Here is an 18,406-nt window from a genome sequence, read left to right on the forward strand (position 1 = left end):
AGTGCTGTGGTTGGCCCGGAAGCCGGACTGCGAGTGGTCGAGGGATCCATTCGCCTCGAGGTAGGCGGCCAGCTGTTTATTGACGGTCTTCTCAATGACTTTGGCAGGAAAAGGAAGAAGCGAGATGGGGCGGTAGTTTTTGAGGTCGGCGGGGTCTGCTGATGGTTTCTTCAGTAGGGCGCTGATTTCGGCGTGCTTCCAGCTCTCTGGGAAGGTGGCGGTGTCGAAGGAGGCGTTGATGATGTCCCGTAGATGGGGTGCGATGACGGAGTCGGCCTTGTTGAAGACGTGGTGAGGGCAGGGGTCTGTTGGAGATCCGGAGTGGATGGAGTTCATCATGCGGATGGTGTCTTCTGTGTTGACCGGGGTCCAGGCGCGGAGGGTGGTGGTGGGGGGCGTTGGTACGGTCGTAGGGTGCGTTGGCTGTGTGCAGAAACTGTTGTGTATGTCTGCGATCTTGCTGTGGAAGAACGAGGCGAGCGCGTTGCAGAGGTCTTAAGAGGGAGTGATGTCGTTGTTTGCGGCGCTAGGGTTCGAGAGCTCTTTGACGATGTTGAAGAGTTCCTTGCTGTTGTGGGCGTTGTTGTCCAGTCGTTCCTTAAATGCGGTTTTCTTGGTGGCGTGGATCAGTTGGTGATGTTTTCTAGTGGCGAGCTTGAGGGTGGTCATGTTGTCTGTAGTTGGGTCTCTGCGCCAGGCTTGCTCTAGGGCCCGGTAGTTCTTCTTGGAGCTCTTCAGTTCGTCGGTGAACCAGGATGCTCTCTTGGTGCCGGGTCTGGCGGGGGGGTCTTCAGTGGAGCGACGTCATCTGCGCAGTTGCTGATCCACCTCGTGAGGTTGTTGGCGGCTTGGTTGGGGTTCGCTGAGCTGGCGGGAGGGTTCTGGCTCAGGGATGTGGCGAGCTGGTCAGCTGTGATCTTGTTCCAGCTTCTGCGGGGGACCTGTTGCGGATGGTGGTGGAGCGTGGTTCTTCTGAAGCTGAAGTGGATGCAGCTGTGGTCTGTCCAGTGGAGTTCGGTGGCATGGCTGAAGGAGATGTCCTTGCTGGAGGAGAAGATGGGGTCAAGCGTGTGGCCGGCGTAGTGGGTGGGGGTGGTCACCAGTTGCTTGAGTCCGAGGTTGGCGAGGTTGTCCAGCAGGGTGGTGGTGTTGCGGTCGTTGTTGTTCTCCAGGTGGAAGTTGAGGTCCCCGAGGAGGATGTAGTCAATGGAGGGGAGGGCGTGCGGGCTGATGAAGTCGGCGATATCTTCGCTGAATTGTGTGCGTGGTCCCGGGGGTCTGTAGATGAGGGTGCCTCTGAGGGTGGTCTTGGGGTCGGTGTGGATCTGAAAGTGCAGGTGTTCGGCGGCTGTGAGGGTGTCGTCGGAGTAGGTCGTGATGCGGATGGTGTTCTTGTGGACGATGGCGATGCCTCCTCCAGTCTGGTTGACGCGGTCCCTCCGGGTGATCTTGTATCCGTCCAGGATGGCGATGGCGATGTCGGGTGCTGAGGAGGCGTTCGTCCAGGTTTCCGTGAGGAAGGCGACATCTGGAGATGTGGTGTCGAGGAGGTTCCAGAGTTCCACGGCGTGTCTGTGGACAGAGCGAGTGTTGAGCAGGATGCACTTGAGGTTCTTGCTGCTGGTGTTCGCCTTGGCGGGTGCATTGCAGGTCCGGATGCATGAGAACTTACAGGATTGGCAGGTGAAGGGTCCGTGGGTGCGTCTTGGGGTGGCTCGGTAGCAACCGGGGGTTCGGCCGGTGTTGAGTGCGTTGAGGGAGGTGGCGTCGTAGGTCTGGCGGGTGGGTTGGCATCTGCAGGGGCCAGGGGGTCTGGCGCTGGGCGCGGGCCAGGCACGGACGGGCGCAGACGGGCTTGCCTTTGGCGCGCCTTCAGCGCACAATCGGCGCGCCCGCTGCGCGTGGACTCTGCGCACACACGCGGACTCTGCCATAAATGGAGAGTGGAGGGGGCGGAGCGAGGGAGGAGCAGCTGGGAGGCGGGAGCGGGGAGGCGACTAGGAGGGGAGAGGGAACAGATGAGAAAAGGGGGGCGGGGCCACGGGGAGCAGCGTCAGGGAGCGGGGAGAAAGCGGTAGACTAGGCGGCAGAGCAAGAGCAAGGAATACAAGTACTGGGGCACAGGGGCGAGCGAAGTACGTTACAGAGCACAAGAACGTTACAGAGAACAACACAGAAATGGGCACAGGCGGCAGAACGAGCGTGGAGTTGGGAGTACAGGCACAGAGCGGGATACAGGCGAAATAGGCACAAGGCGGCACAAGCAGAAGTGAGAACAGCAATCTACAACCTACAACCAAGGCACATGAGTCCAGGGACAGCGGTGATCAGGCGGCACGAGCAGGGGGACCGGCGCACACAGGAGGAGTCACGCGGCGGGAGGAGCGACCGGCCCTGACGAGGTCAGGTCAGGTCACAGCTCCCCGTCACGTGCACCCCCTCTAAGTAGTCAGTGGGAGGGAGGAGCAGCTGGGAGGCGGGAGCGGGGAGGCGACTAGGAGAGGAGAGGGAACAGATGAGAAAAGGGGGGCGGGGCCGCGGGGGAGCAGCGGCAGGGAGCGGGGAGAAAGCGGTAGACTAGGCGGCAGAGCAAGCGCAAGGAATACAAGTACAGGGGCACAGGGTCGGGCAAAGTACGTTACAGAGCACAAGAACGTTACAGAGAACAACACAGAAATGGGACCAGGCGGCAGAACGAGCGTGGAGTTGGGAGTACAGCCACAGAGCGGGATACAGGCGAAATAGGCACAAGGCGGCACAAGCAGAAGTGAGAACAGCAATCTACAACCTACAACCAAGGCACCTGAGTCCAGGAGCAGCGGCGATCAGGCGGCACAAGCAGGGGGACCGGCGCACTCAGGAGGAGTCACGCGGCGGGAGGAGCGACCGGCCCTGACGAGGTCAGGTCAGGTCACAGCTCCCCGTCGCGTGCACCCCCTCTAAGTAGTCAGTGGGAGGGAGGAGCAGCTGGGAGGCGGGAGCGGGGAGGCGACTAGGAGGGGAGAGGGAACAGATGAGAAAAGGGGGGTGGGGCCGCGGGGGAGCAGCGGCAGGGAGCGGGGAGAAAGCGGTAGACTAGGCGGCAGAGCAAGCGCAAGGAATACAAGTACAGGGGCACAGGGGCGAGCAAAGTACGTTACAGAGCACAAGAACGTTACAGAGAACAACACAGAAATGGGCACAGGCGGCAGAACGAGCGTGGAGTTGGGAGTACAGCCACAGAGCGGGATACAGGCGAAATAGGCACAAGGCGGCACAAGCAGAAGTGAGAACAGCAATCTACAACCTACAACCAAGGCACCTGAGTCCAGGAGCAGCGGCGATCAGGCGGCACAAGCAGGGGGACCGGCGCACTCAGGAGGAGTCACGCGGCGGGAGGAGCGACCGGCCCTGACGAGGTCAGGTCAGGTCACAGCTCCCCGTCGCGTGCACCCCCTCTAAGTAGTCAGTGGGAGGGAGGAGCAGCTGGGAGGCGGGAGCGGGGAGGCGACTAGGAGGGGAGAGGGAACAGATGAGAAAAGGGGGGTGGGGGAGCAGCGGCGGGGAGAAAGCGGTAGACTAGGCGGCAGAGCAAGCGCAAGGAATACAAGTACAGGGGCACAGGGGCGAGCGAAGTACGTTACAGAGCACAAGAACGTTACAGAGAACAACACAGAAATGGGCACAGGCGGCAGAACGAGCCTGGAGTTGGGAGTACAGGCACAGAGCGGGATACAGGCGAAATAGGCACAAGGCGGCACAAGCAGAAGTGAGAACAGCAATCTACAACCTACAACCAAGGCACCTGAGTCCGGGGCAGCGGCGATCAGGCGGCATGAGCAGGGGGACCGGCGCACTCAGGAGGAGTCACGCGGCGGGAGGAGCGACCGGCCCTGACGAGGTCAGGTCAGGTCACCCACCACCTGAGAGATCTACACTGGCTTCACGTTGACAAGAGGATCACCTTAAAGCTCCTCACCCTCACTTACAAGGTACTCTACAACACCAGACCAACCTACCTTAACAGCAGTAATCCTGAAAGGCCAAATTTTGTTCCAAAAAGTTTGTCTTTTAAAATATTAGGTAAGAATTTGGTAACTCTTTAGGCAAACGTTGTTTAAAAACCAATTGACTATCATTACAATGTATCCAACCTTTCAGACATTTTAAATATAAACAGTGTAATGTCCAGATGTTTTGAAGGTCTATCATGAAAAATAATTGCTACATTTACATAAGTTTTTCCTGATATTGATAGCTGAGTAGCTACAAAATATTTAATTAAAGTTTCCAATTTTCTTCCATCAGCTCTACAACGTTGGAGCATTAAAATTACATAATTTCCATATCTTTGTATAAATAATGTTGATGACATTTCTGATTTACATTGGCTACACTCCATGTTTTGACTTGCTCCTCTAACTAGATTGTTAAAATACACTGATTCTCAGTCTGGTAAAGTCAAATATATAAATCTTTCAGTGTCTATGTTAGTGCTACATGTAAACAAACAATTTTCACAGTCATGTTGCCATTTATAAGAAAGGCCAAAAAGGTTTTCAATATCTATACCTTCATCTTCTAATACAACAAGCATATACATTAGAAATTCCTGACAATCTTGCTGAATATTCTGCATAAATTGAGTACAACCAGAACATATGTCCAAAACATTTCGAATATCAGAAACACTCTGTATTTTATTTTTATCACTACTACATTTCTCATAAACAGAATACAACAATGAACAGAATCTTTCTTCCCGATTTTCAACAATTTGCTGTTGCAAACTTTCAAGAAAAAAAACATTAACAACTACATTAGCATAGCAGTTGACACCAGAACTATTTTCAAACTGAAAACAACATTCTCTTCAACACTGTCCTTTTTCTTTTTGCTTGCAATCACAACTTCATCTTGTTTTTTTCTTTCTCTACAGCTTCACTGCAGATATTCTCAAATCTTCTTTTTCTACCTACCACACATGCTTTTCAAATACTGAATATTTACCTAATTTCGGTGCATGTTCTCTTCTTAACCTATTATACTCTTTCACACAATTCGCATCTGCACTAATTTTTGTCTCATCAAAATCAATCAAGTACAATCCAGATAAAGTTCTCACTCGAGACAAAGCAACATATGCCATATCTTCTTTAAACACAGTACTTCCAATATTCACTAAAGCACTATCTACATTTAAACCTTGAGATTTATGAATGGTCACCGCATACGCCAAAGAAATAGGAAACTGTTTTCTGCGAACATGCAAATCTTTTACAAGCAAAAACCGAGCTGAACAATGACTAAATTGTTGTACTTCTTCAATTTCATCAAATTTGATTTTCAAAAATTCAATACCATCTCTATTTACAAAATTAACTAAATCTTTACATCTAGGCTCATACGGCACTTCCCGCAGTCCTAAAAACTACTTTGGAATTTGGGCGAGTGTCTGGGTATGAGATTAACGCTGCAAAAACTGAGATGCCAATCTGGAACGATGATGAGAGGGACACTCCTATACAGGCTGGGTCCTCTATGCGTTATCTCGGCCTTAATATCGTGAAAGACATTAATCAAATTTCTACACTAAATTTCACTGCTGTTGCAAAAGATTGCCGTAGACTTATGCAAGCATGGGCTCACCTTTCTCTTTCTCTAATAGGGAGAGTTAACCTGATTAAAATGTTGATTTTACCTAAAGTTTCTTTTTTATTTAACACCATCCCGTTATATTTTGATCCATCTTTGTTAACAAAATTACAGGCGGAAATCACATCCTTTATTTGGTACAAACATCTCCCAAGAATTGCTTGGAAGAAACTTAGATGACTCAGGGAAAAAGGTGGCTTGGCAGCTCCAGACCTGAAAATGTATGCTTAGGCGTTTCAGTTGTCCCATACCCGAATGTTGTTAAAAATGCCTGTTGACTATGGGGTTGGAACTCTGTATTCAGCTCTGCTTAAAGGGGAAGGAGTTAGTCAGTCAGGCTTTTTATTCAAATTTGGAAACCCCAAGTTTTTTAAGAAAATTAAACTGAAGGTTTTGCAAGGGATGGCCAAAACATGGTCGGAATATACAAAATCTATAAAATTGGGGTACTTTTGTAGCAGGACTCGTCTTTGGGGCCTTCCTGAAAGCCCTGCTTGGTTGGGAGACAGTCTTGCTGTTACATTAAAAGAAGCAGGCCTGGATGTTTGGGGGGACCTCTTCTTTGAAGGTGACTTGCTCTCTTGGGACTATCTTAAAAATAAAATCGGCCCTAACGTTGCCAGATTTAAATATATGCAAATAGCTAGCTGGACCCATTCATTTATTTCCACTCCCTCACGAGAGAATACGTTTCCACTTGGCGGCTATAGTCAGCTAATATCCAGTCTAGTTGATAATCTACCTGCAAAGAAGGAGATCTCCCTCTGGTACAAACTTATCCTGGATGAAACAGATGGCGACTTTCGGCTACCAGACCTGCTGTGGGGTTCTCTTTTTGTTGGTCATAACTTGCAAGATCTTTGGACCTCTTCATGCGGGCTTTTATGGAACATCATTAAGCCTGCATGGCTACGCAGGAACCATCTTTATACTCTGCACAGAGCATATTATTCTCCTCTTAGATTCTCAAAATTCTCTGAGGGGAAGCCTGTAGCTTGTGCTAAGTGTGGTCTGCTAGCTGCTTCAGATGCACATATGTTTTTTGAATGTCCCCGTCTGGCTTCATTCTGGGATGCGATTTGTAACACTCTCTCTATATCATTGGGCTTCCAAGTAGTCCTTGAGCTCCCTCTCGTCATCTTTGGGATCCTGGAAGGGGTCCAGAATCCGGCAAAAAGTTTGTTCTTTTACTCTATCTTACTGGCCAAAAGGGATATCTGCAAAAAGTGGAAAGACCCTCTACCTCCCTCTCTTAATGATTGGTATGCTTCAGTCTTGCAGGTCTCCAGACTAGATCTGGCTAGGGCCGGCAACCAAAGTAAAATTAAATGTTGGCATCTGTTGACCTGGCTGCATTGAATTTTCCGTTTTTTTTTTCCCCGGGTCCAATGATTATGCTACTGTGGTTTATACTATTTGTAGAGCCGTTACCCGGGACTAGGCCCGGGCCCAATCAGCGGTAATTTCCACCAGACATTTTGTCTATCTTCTCTGTAATGGTTTTGTGGTGTTTGTCTTGGGAGGAGTCGCCATTGCTGAGGGATGTGGGCATTCCAGCTCACCTATTCCCTGCCAGTTGTATAAACTGAGACAGCATGTCGTACCCCCCACCCTCGACTTGACCTGATACTATGGTGGTAAATGAGGACAAAAAAACAAACAAAAAAAAAGAAATAATGATCCAGCCGTCTTGCAAAGACTTCACCATGCTGCCAAGATCTTGCCATGTGGAGAGTGTCACAGCTCAACGACTTGCAGAATTCTCCTCTGCCAGGAGCACGTTCAGGTTCATCATTCAAGGGCAGGATGGCAAAGTCTACTTCTTGCTGTGGCTTTTAAATTCTGACACGTTGTTGGTAGAGAATGCCGGACATGTCAGTGGCAACATTTTCACATTGCATGAAGACAGTTCCAAGCCAAAATCGAGCCCTTTAAAGCTCAGGAATGCTCTTAAGGTCCTTTTCCACCCCTGCACCAAAAACAGGAACGAGGAGCTTGCAAAGGCATGGGGAAATTATACTGGTGTTCACTCTTTAACAATCCCATCGCGCACCTGCTTGGAATTACTGCTCCTGTTGTCTTCAAGCAATATATCTTTGCCAGCCTCTCTACGCTGCATGAATGCTTTTCAGGTGGCCTTCCTCAAGATGTGAAGAATCTCAATACATTGGATATATATGCTTCTCCTGAATACTACCAATATCTATATTATTTGCACAGCAAAGGAGAAACTAGTGGCAGAACATAAATGTTGAACTGCACAATATATATGTTATGAGACAACTGCTGTGACGATGCCCCGTGTTATGTTTTAAATAAAGGTCTGATAGGGCATTTATTCTCTATAAAAGACAGCTGCCCGTTTAGGGCATTTATTCTCTATCAAAGACAGCTGCCCTTTGAAGGAAACTGTCAGATGTCTTATTTTCCCTATAAACCCCTCTTAGCTTTCCATTTACCAACCATAGATTTGTTAAATCCACTCAGTTAACTATGTTTATCAAGACTGCCTTTCTCAGAATGCATTTGTGTGTTCAATGAAAAGCAGTTCTTGTGACATGGAGTCATCAGGTAATTGTAGCAATCAGTGAAAGGTCGCACATGTCGGAGGCAAGATGGCGTCCACGCTGGACGCGTGAGCAAGCCGCTCCTGCCGGACCCCACGGATATCGAGCTGCCGAGGAAGGCGCGTGTGGTAGAAGGGCGATAGAACGCTCTGTTTAGTTCCGCAGAACGCTTTGGGATAGAAGCGGTTCTTTTGAAAAAAGAAAATTGCTCTCTTCGGTGTCTTAATGTGCTCGCCTTTCGCTGTTGCACTGATTGGAGCTCGGCTGCGGAGTCTGCAGAGTCTGCGGTGGAGGCTGTGGGCGGTCCACACAAGGAGGCTCACCTGGTGCACCCACGCTGTGACTGGCGTCCTGGGCGTTTTTAGCGTCTCACAGTTTGGAAAGTTCGTGTGCCGGGTTGAAATGGCTAGAGGTCGGAGGGGGCGCGGGCAGGGGGCTGCAGGCCCAGAGACACAGAACGAACCTGAATCTGAGACTACGACGCCTGCAACTTCGTCAGGCTTCGCCTTAGACCCTGCTTTAAAAGCCGCTAAAAATGTAATTCGAGGGGAGACTTGAGCCAAGGAGTCGGACCGAGCAGGGAAGGCTGCATCTCGAATGAAGGAGAATACCGCGCCGGAGACTACTAGATTCCTGAGTTGTTTTCCACTATGAAAAATAAAGAAGCTGCTAAATCTGCTAAGTCAGCCTTAGTTAAAGATAGTGTCAAAGACTCTGCACCTATGCTTGTTGAATCTGTAGAGGCATTGATTGAACGGATTGAAAATGACCTGGGGCAGGAAACTTTCGCAGATTGTTTGGAAGAAACGAGACAAGTGGTTGATCATATGGGAGGATTAGACATTGCAAATGTGTCTGCTGCGGAGACATCTAATGGCGCTCATGCGATAGCAGTAGAAGAAGAAGTGACTGATGAGAATAGGGTGAGAACGCAGGAAAACGAACCAGAAGCAGCAACAATTTTAAATGAAAGCCCATTTTCTGCCCCTGTTAAAAATATAGAGAGTACAGACTCTGTTGATTTCTACTCTTTGTCTGGACACTCAGCGTCATCAACTGAGGATCTTGTGCAGCAGTACGCCGCACATATGAGTATGGAAGGAGGCAGTCTGCATAGTCTTCAAAGTAGTTTTGAAGCAGAAGATCAGGGTTCAGATTTGTGCGATGCCGGAACTGTCCGCAAATTGCGGATAACTAAGGAGGGAGACAAACTAGAAGGAGCTAAAGGAAGGGATGGCGACACTACTGGACTGTCTTTTGTGGGAGAGGTGCAAGGTGAGGAAATCTCACTCGGATTAATATATAAGACCATGATACTCCACAGAGATGAGCACAGACAGGATAGTCTGAGAGTTCAGAATTCATGTAAAAAGCTTCAAAACTCTGTCGGCGTCTGACCAAATCACACTCTGAGTTTCTGGAGAGGGCAAATGAAGCTGAAGTACGCATTTCCACATTGGAGGATGAGCTTCTACAGCAGAAGAAGGTTATAGCGCACAACTTGCTACCAAGGAAGACATCAATTGGAAGCTCATTGATTTAGAAAATCGCTCAAGAGGGAACAACTTGAGGTTTTTGCAAATTCCAGAGGGTAAGGAGGGGTCAGACCCCCGAGTATTCATGATTGAGCTCCTGAAGAAATCATTTCCTGAGACCACAAGATGGGACTGGGAGCGCGAGGTGGAAAGGGCACATCGGTTCCCTTTTAATACCAGAACAAATCAACGGGATCATTGTGATCAAAAACCAAGAGCTATGTTTGTGGCATTTAAAAGTTTTTTGGCACGCGAGGAAATATTTATCAAAGCTCGATCTGACAAGAAAATTAATGGTCTTGGCTGTGAGTTTTTTGTACGCCCCGATCTCTGTAAACAATCCGTGGATTTGAGATGGCAGTTTAGACAACTAATTCCAGACTTTCAATCTAAGGGGGCTCAAGCTTATTTGATGTTCCCAGCTAAAATGAAAGTTGTGTATAAAGAACGTACCCATTACTTTATGAAGGCTGTGGCAGCTAAGGCCTTTATGGACACAATGTAATGGTTTATTGAAAGTGTGTCAATTGGGCTATATTTCAATAGGCCAGTAATTCATGTTATTTTGTTAGTGTTTTGCTCTTTAGTATCGCTCTTTCTCGGACGGCATTGGTTTAATATCATTTCTTTAGGACTTTAATTGTAAACTACATGCCCGTGGGTGAAGGCAGGTAGATGGGGGCTAGTTCGCATCAACAGGACCATGAGTCCTAAAGCCTCATTGAAGGGTTGGGGGTGGAGGGAGGAAGGGGGAACCAGGGTTGGGGGGTTGCGGGGGAGGTGCATAGGGGGGGGGTGGGGGGAAAAAGGGGTGAAAAATGTTCTGCACACAGCAAACTGCGTAAAGAGTATGATTTGAATCCAATATATCTCTGCTATTTTTTTTGTGTAGGAGGTAGGTGGGGCAGGGGGAAAATGTCTGTTGGTTTTGGAAAAAGTTTGTTTATATTACATTTATGACTAATGGCTTCTAAACGATTAAAAATTTGCTCTTTGAATGTATCGGGGCTAAATAATATTGTAAAAAGACAGAAAGTTGCAGCAGAATTAAGATATATTGCACCACATTTATTATGCTTGCAGGAAACTCACATACCATGGGCTAAAAGAGATGTCCTAAAAGAACTTGGATTTTCATTAGTGATTACTACGGGACAGTATAGCCTGATACGTGGCGTGGCTATTATGTGTAAGGGGAACAATGTAACATCGGGAAGGACATTAGCGGATAAAAAAGGAAGATGGACAATTGCGGAATTTTGTGTGGATGGTAAGAAGCTGACGTTATGTAACATCTATGGTGCAAATCTAGATGACCCGGAAGTTCTAGTTGAAGTGAATTTGGAGCTAGCCACCTGGTCTCAGCCTGTAGTGCTTTGTGGAGACATGAATATTCATTTGACTAACAGCTCACTGAGAGATGGGTTCGCTAAGTATAAGGGCCGCAAGCCAAAAGTATATAAAGCATTATTGAACTTAGTTCAGGATCAACGGCTGGTGGACGTGTGAGGGCATATAAGATCACAGGATAGTGGGTACACATTTTATTCTTATCCCCACAAAAAACTGGTTAGACTCGATTACTTTTTTGCCCCAATTTCTGTAATAGAACGAGCAATAATTACTGTGTATCCTAGGATTTCATCAGACCATTCTCCCATAGTATTGGAGATAGTTGCGGGTTTATCCAAGCCTAAACAGTCTAATTTTACATTTGATAGAAAGCTGGTGGCAAATAGTGAGTTTAGGGATCATATGAGGAAGTGGATTAAGCTATTCTTTCAGGAAAATAAGGGTTCCACCATGCAGGCTATTATTTGGGACACTTTGAAAGCGGGGTTCCGGGTGGAATGTATCAGCTTCTCATCCAAGTATCAAAGGAAGGCGAGACTGGAGTTAGACATACTATATCAGCAATTAAGTCTATCTGAAACATTATTAATGCAGGGGGTAGTTAGTGGATTGAGTGATTTGGGTAAACTGGAGGACACAGTTTCAAAGGATAGAGTGAAAGTGCTAGGATTTTGGTCTGTAAATAATGCAAGGAGGTTCTTAACATCTAGGATGGAAAAGCATGAGTATGGTGAAGTTATAGGGAAAAAATTGGCGGTACAATTGCGAATAAAGGAATCAGCCAGAAATATTGCGCAAATGTCGGACTCTGCTGGGGTGGTTCACTCGGATCCAGAACAAATACTCAAGATTTTCCAACAGTTTTATTCAGAGTTATATGACCAACAGCAAGATGTGGATAGTTGATTAGATTGGCTAGTGATGTTAGAAGAGGGTTTAAAAAGATTAGATCCATCTGAGGCGCAAGGGTTGGAAGAAACTATTACAGGGGAAGAGATGGAAAAAGCTGTGAAAAGTCTTGCAAAAGGAAAAGCGGCTGGGCCCGATAGAATACCTAGTGAAGTCTATATACAATTTTATGATGATATTAAAGGGGAGTTACTAGAAGCTCTTCACCTAAGTGAAGAGCTTCATGATGAGTAAATACCTTACATAGGTTTATTGATCACGGTTACAGACAAGTGCAGCCCTACTTCAAAACATTCACGCCATCAGAAAGGGGAGCCTCAACCGGAATAAGTTGTAGGATTCGACGATATGAGACTGGCGTCATTACTGAGGCGGACATCACTACCTCATGTCAATGTGAATTTATATATTATCTCACATCGTAAAGCCATATAATCTTCTACCTCATACTGGTTTGCGTAAAAAGATATGATATAAGTTAACCTTAACCGACCTCTTAATGCATAATGTTCATACGGAGGGATATATATCTATACGCTCCTCCCAAAGCCTTATAATTATCTACCTCATATATGTGTGATGTGACTATCTACCTCATTTCTATGTTATGTGATCAATGTGTCTTTATAAGTTAATCTTTAACATGCTCTTTTATGGGAAGCGCTCTGATACCCACGGGTCTTGTTCGCGCTATACAAAACATTATAATAAATAAATAAATAAATAAAATTCCGACTTAATTGCTCTATGAAAGGATTAATATAAAGGGCAAACAGAAGAGGGGAGCAGGGACATCCTTGTCGAGTACCCCGTGTAATTTTAACAGTGTCCGAAAGTAGGCCCATAGCAGATATCTTAGCCACAGGATGTAAATACAAAGATTGAATTGCATGAATAAATTGATCCCACCGTATAATGTTGATGCATATTATTTTTCGGTTTTTGCTTACGCCGATGATATTGCTGTGACAACTACAAACCCCGGCACAGCAATTAAAGAAATTGAGTGTCTAGCTACGGTCTTTAGGACAGTAGCTGGATATAAACTGAATGAAGCAAAAACTCAAATTCTTTGTTCTGAGACTGTAGTATGGCAGGATTGTAGGGTAGTAAAGGAAGCTACGTATTTAAGTATTATTATATTAAGGGTAAACATGGTTGAATTATTGGAAGCTAACTGGAGTACGCTTATGTCCAAAATGAGGCAATCTTTGGATAGATGGGAGCGCTTATATCTAACCATTACTAGACGTTCAAATATTTTAAAAATGAATGTGCTGCCAAAAGTCCTATATTTATTCAGGTCTATACCGCTAGAAATCTCTAAAGATAAAATACAGGCATTACAGGCAAGGTGTGGGAAATTTATTTGGAGCCCAGGAAGACCTAGAAGGGCAATGAATTTCATGACTTTACCATATTTGAAGGGAGGACTGGGGGTTCCAGATTTTTATTTGTATTATGTAACCTGTTTTCTTTTAAGGATGAGGATATTAATCACCGGGGAGTCAGGAACAGATGTGGCTAATGCCCCGAACATTTTTGACATTCAGTTAGGCGCATCTGCAAAGCAATTTTTAGTTAAAGAGATTGATGGAAGTTACTATAAACGAACCAGGTTCAAGGTAGCGCTGGGGGCGTTTAAGGTATGGAAATGGTTTACCAAAATATTGAGGATAGGGAGAGTATCGTACTATACGCCCCTCAGCGCGTATAGGCTCCTACCAGGCATTTTTTTAGATACAACTGCTCTAATATGGCAGCGGAAAGGGAGTAGGATCTTGGGAGATTTGATTAATGATGAAGGGATTCATAAATCTTTTGAGGAAATGAAAGACCAGTTTTTACTGCCCAGGAGTATTTTTTTTCAAATATTTACAAATTCGGGATTATTTAAATCGGCGAAGAGGGAAGATGGACCAAAATAAAGTCATTGAAGAAATCAGGTCTGTTAAAATTGGAGTGATATACCAATTATTATTATTATTTGTTAAGAAGGATGATATATATCCGGGTTTATACCACATCGCAATACGGCACTTAATCTTCGGCGCTTGCATGGAGTCCTCGCGCGAGCGGGGACATTGAGAGAGTCGGCCATCTTGGCGTCTTTGGACGCCACCATGGCGTTTGACACGATTGAATGGCCCTATCTTTGGGCGGTCCTTTCCAAATTCGGGTTTGGGCCCACCTTTATCCGTTGGGTTCGATTGCTTTATGCTGATCCCTTAGCCCAGGTGGTGGTGAATGGACGTGTCTCGGCCTCCTTTGCTCTTGGTAGAGGTACGCGCCAGGGCTGTCCGCTGTCCCCACTCTTGTTTGCCCTTGCTTTAGAGCCACTGGCGGCTTGGCTGCGATGGGAACCATCCATGAAGGGCATTCGATGGTCTCCGGAATTTGAAGACCGTGTATCTTTGTATGCAGATGATATCCTTTTGTACCTCACATCGCCCCGAAAGTCGTTGATCGTCCTTTTCGACGTTTTGACTTCTTTCCGTAAAAATTCCGGCTTAGTTATAAATTGGTCTAAATCTTGCATTTATGTTCTCTCCTGTGATACTCCTCTCCTGCCCCGTGATTGTCCTATTCCGGTGGTACTAGATGGCTTCAAATATCTGGGAATCTTTGTCACCTTGGACCCCACACATCGGTATGAGCGCAATCTGCTGCCCCCTCTCAGACGCCTTCGGGCGGATGTCGGGACTTGGAGCAGACTTCCCCTTTCTCCCTTGGGACGAGCTGCGTTGTTTAAGATGATGTCGCTCCCCCGATTCCTTTATGCGCTTCAAAACACGCTTGATGTAGTGCCAGCGGATTACTTTCGTGAGATTGAGAGTCTACAGCGGCAATTGTTATGGGGGGGCCGTCCTCGCATCGCCCTCTCGAAGCTTACACTCCCTTGGTATGATGGCGGCATCGCTCTCCCGGACGTTCGTCGCTATTATTGGGCCTCTCAATTGGGGGCCATCAATCATGGCACCTACACTTCCCCGCTAAACCCGGCTTTTGCGATGGACAGATGGTTGCTACCCGGCGGGGACTACAATAGGGCTCTATATGCAAGATCAGCTGGCGAACCTCTTACGGGCCCCACCAAAACAGCAGTGCAGGTGTGGCGTAGAGCTACGACGGCCACGGGATGGGCTGACAGGCCGACCCGGGCTACTCCACTATATGCTTCGGATAAATTGGGCTCCCTTTGGCAATCGAAGGGGTTTGATCGGTGGGACATGATCGGGATCAGTAGGGTGGATGACGTATGGATCATGGGCAGGGTCAAGACGTTTGAGGAATTGAAAGTTGAGTATGGGCTGGATGATAAGGAATTTTTCAGATATGCGCAGGTCCGGCATGCGGTCTTGTCTGTTTTTCCACTAGGCTCGGACGTGCCGGAGGCGTCCCCGCTCGAGGATCGGATTCTGGATGGCCACGTTCCTGATAGCACGATTTCGCTAATTTATAAAAAGTTTATCAATACCAGGACTGATCTACTAGATAGTCTTCGAGGGTTGCGGACCAGAGATGGTCTAGAACTCGATGATGAGGACTGGCAGTCCGCTATTTCTTCCCCGAAGGAAGTAGCTATCCCGGCACGTCTTCGGTTCGTTCAACTGAAAATTTTGCATAGGGTGTATGTGACTGGCCCACGTCTGGTTCGAATGGGATTTTCGATGGATGGCTTGTGCAGGCGCGGATGTGGTATGGTGGCAATGTTCCTTCATATTATCTGGGAATGCCCTGCTGTGCTACGTTACTGGAACCGCATGCATGAAGTAATGAGTGAGGTCACGGGAGTGCGATTAATGCCTGAAGCGCGAAGATGCTTGTTGAACGTCTGGGAGCCGAACGACTACACTCAAGCGCAGCTCCGTTGGGCGACCTTGGGCAACATGGTGGCCAAGCGTGATATTGCCCAATTGTGGGGCGCTCAGAGGCCTCCGACACTTCTGGGGTGGACACAAAACATGGATTGGTGCATGTTTCGAGAAAAAACTGTGTATGTTTCCCGTGGCAGACCGGGCAAGTGGGGGAAAGTGTGGACCCAATGGAACGCATACCGTGGAGATATATGTACTCCCCCACTGTCGGAATTTGATGATGATTTGTCTTCCTCCCAACCTGACGTTTCCTCCGCAGGAATATAGTTGTTCTGTGTATATTTTGGTCTCCTTCCCCCCCTCTCCTCCCCCTCCCCAATTATTGATTGCACTATCGCTTGATTTACTATGTACCCCCCCTGCAGACCACGTGATGACCCGTTTTAATGTACTGCCTTGTTTTGTATTGTTCTTTTGTTTTCTTGTTTTAAAATTAATAAAAAGTTTTTTTTTTTAAAGAAGGATGATATAGACAAGGTAAAGCTAAAATGGAGAGATTCACTAGGAGACCCAGAGATAGAAATGGAAGATTTGTTAATATTATCTATGGAGGCCCTAATGTTGGCAAATTTGAAGGCCCAGTTTTTTAAAACGTTATATGATTTATATTACACACCTAAAAGAATGGCAAAATTGGGAGGAGGAAACGAAGGCAAGTGTTTTCGGTGTGGGGAAAATGATGCTGGGGCGATACATATTTTTTATAGCTGTGTTATGCTTCAGGTTTATATTGGAGATCTTGAACATTTTCTGTCTTAGGTGCTTAAAATATCGGTTGTTATCACTCCAGCAATGCTGCTATTGGGTAAAATTCCAAAGGATAGGATACCGGAATTACTTTTTCAGCATCGCCATTTTATATTTTTCGTAATGACTGTTGCACGCCTGTGTATAGCTACGGAGTGGTTACAGGAAAAACCACCGGACTTTATTCAGTGGCGTGCTAGAATGCTTAGCTTATATAATTTGGAATGGAGTCTCTTCTCCATCAAAGGACGGAGGAAAAAGAGACTGGGCATAAAAATCTGGAGTATGTTCAGGGATTATTACGAGGATTGAATTACCACTTGGGTGTAATAACATTGCTTTGATTTGTGTTGTTTTTTACAAATGTGGAAGATGATGGAATTGTGAATTGAATACTTTATTTTTCTCCGCAGTTTTGCTGTAAAAGAACAATAAAAAAAAATAAAAAAGAAAAAAGAAAGGTCGCACGTGTCTACTGGGGAAACTGAAGCATGTACATCCTGGCTTTCCCACTGTATAATGTTATTGAAAGAAGAGTCGTCTGTTTTCTGTCCTATCAATTGGAATGCTTGATTTTATGTCTCTTTCCGGGATCTGATTTTATGTGTTGCCAATGAATGAGTAATATAAAAACATTTTTTATTTAAAAAAAATAATAATAAAAAAAAAAAACTAAATCAACAATTTTACCCATTGCTCCATTTACTAAACCTTTTTCCACATTCAAATTACGTCGTAAAATTACCCTACAGTTTACACATGCATATACATTCTTTTCTAAACCAGCAGTTTTACTTATCGATTTCTCTAAAGAATCCAATTTCCTCTTCAACTTTTCGGTCAAAATAATAGTGATTTCTTCATGTTGTATTTTATCAATAGCTTCCAATTTAATAATTTCTTCATTTTCCAACTTTAAAATGTCATCATTGAATATAGAACATTCACGCAGTGTTGGCATTAAGCAGATTACAGATTTGTTTTCTGCAATTCTCATATATATTTTCTCAGGAACAATATTTTCATTTGGAAACAAATTTGAAAGTAATCGTCTCTGTAAAGCTTGTTTGCCATGTTCAGTCACTTTTCCAATTCTTATATCTTGAAGAATACTTCCATAATCAGCATCATTTGCCGGTCGTATATTTGTAATAAGTTCCTTATATTCAAAAAATGACCAAATGTTAACATTTCCAATGTTCCCCAAAGACTTTCTAGTATCTTCATGCGCCAGTGTTTTAAACACTGGTTGTCCTTTTACAGGAGTAAGTTGTAGTAGATCTCCAAAAACTATGACGTGCTTTCCTCCAAATAATACGTCATACTCTGTTTTAAGAATTTGCTGCATTCTTAAATGCACAAAGGCAAGCATTAAGTTTGATACCATGCTTACCTCATCAATAATGAGAAGTTTAATTTTTTTCAACACTCTTGAAACTTCACAACAAGCTTCTCCAGATAGCTTGTGGTATTCCAATTTGTTTTCATGCTCTACTGGTAGCATTAATAAACGATGTAAAGTAATTCCTTTAATATTGTGTGCTGCCAACCCAGTTGGAGCAGTGACAACACAAGACAAATGTGACTCAGTTCTTTTCTGTAGATAAGTTGTAATTACTTTAATTAAAAAACATTTTCCTGTTCCAGATTGTCCACTCACGTACATTCGGATAGGTTGAAATGATGAGCAACAACACTCTTTCTTTTCATGAAGTAATCCATGGTCAATCTGTTCTCTCACTTGCTCATATATTTATTTGTTTCTGCTCAACATTTAGTTGTT

At 45.6% G+C, this 18,406-nt stretch overlaps 1 protein-coding gene and 1 pseudogene across 1 annotated transcript in view; both read left to right on the forward strand.

Annotated features, from left to right (window-relative positions):
* IL1RAPL1 (interleukin 1 receptor accessory protein like 1) overlaps positions 1-18,406 on the forward strand; it is a 2,344,491-nt gene that overhangs the window by 1,954,638 nt on the left and 371,447 nt on the right. The window lies entirely within an intron of this gene.
* On the forward strand, positions 7,266-8,143 carry LOC144773191 (E3 ubiquitin-protein ligase E3D pseudogene; annotated as a pseudogene).

The sequence above is a fragment of the Lissotriton helveticus genome, chromosome 8 (genome assembly GCF_964261635.1).
Source record: "Lissotriton helveticus chromosome 8, aLisHel1.1, whole genome shotgun sequence".
NCBI lineage: Eukaryota > Metazoa > Chordata > Amphibia > Caudata > Salamandridae > Lissotriton > Lissotriton helveticus.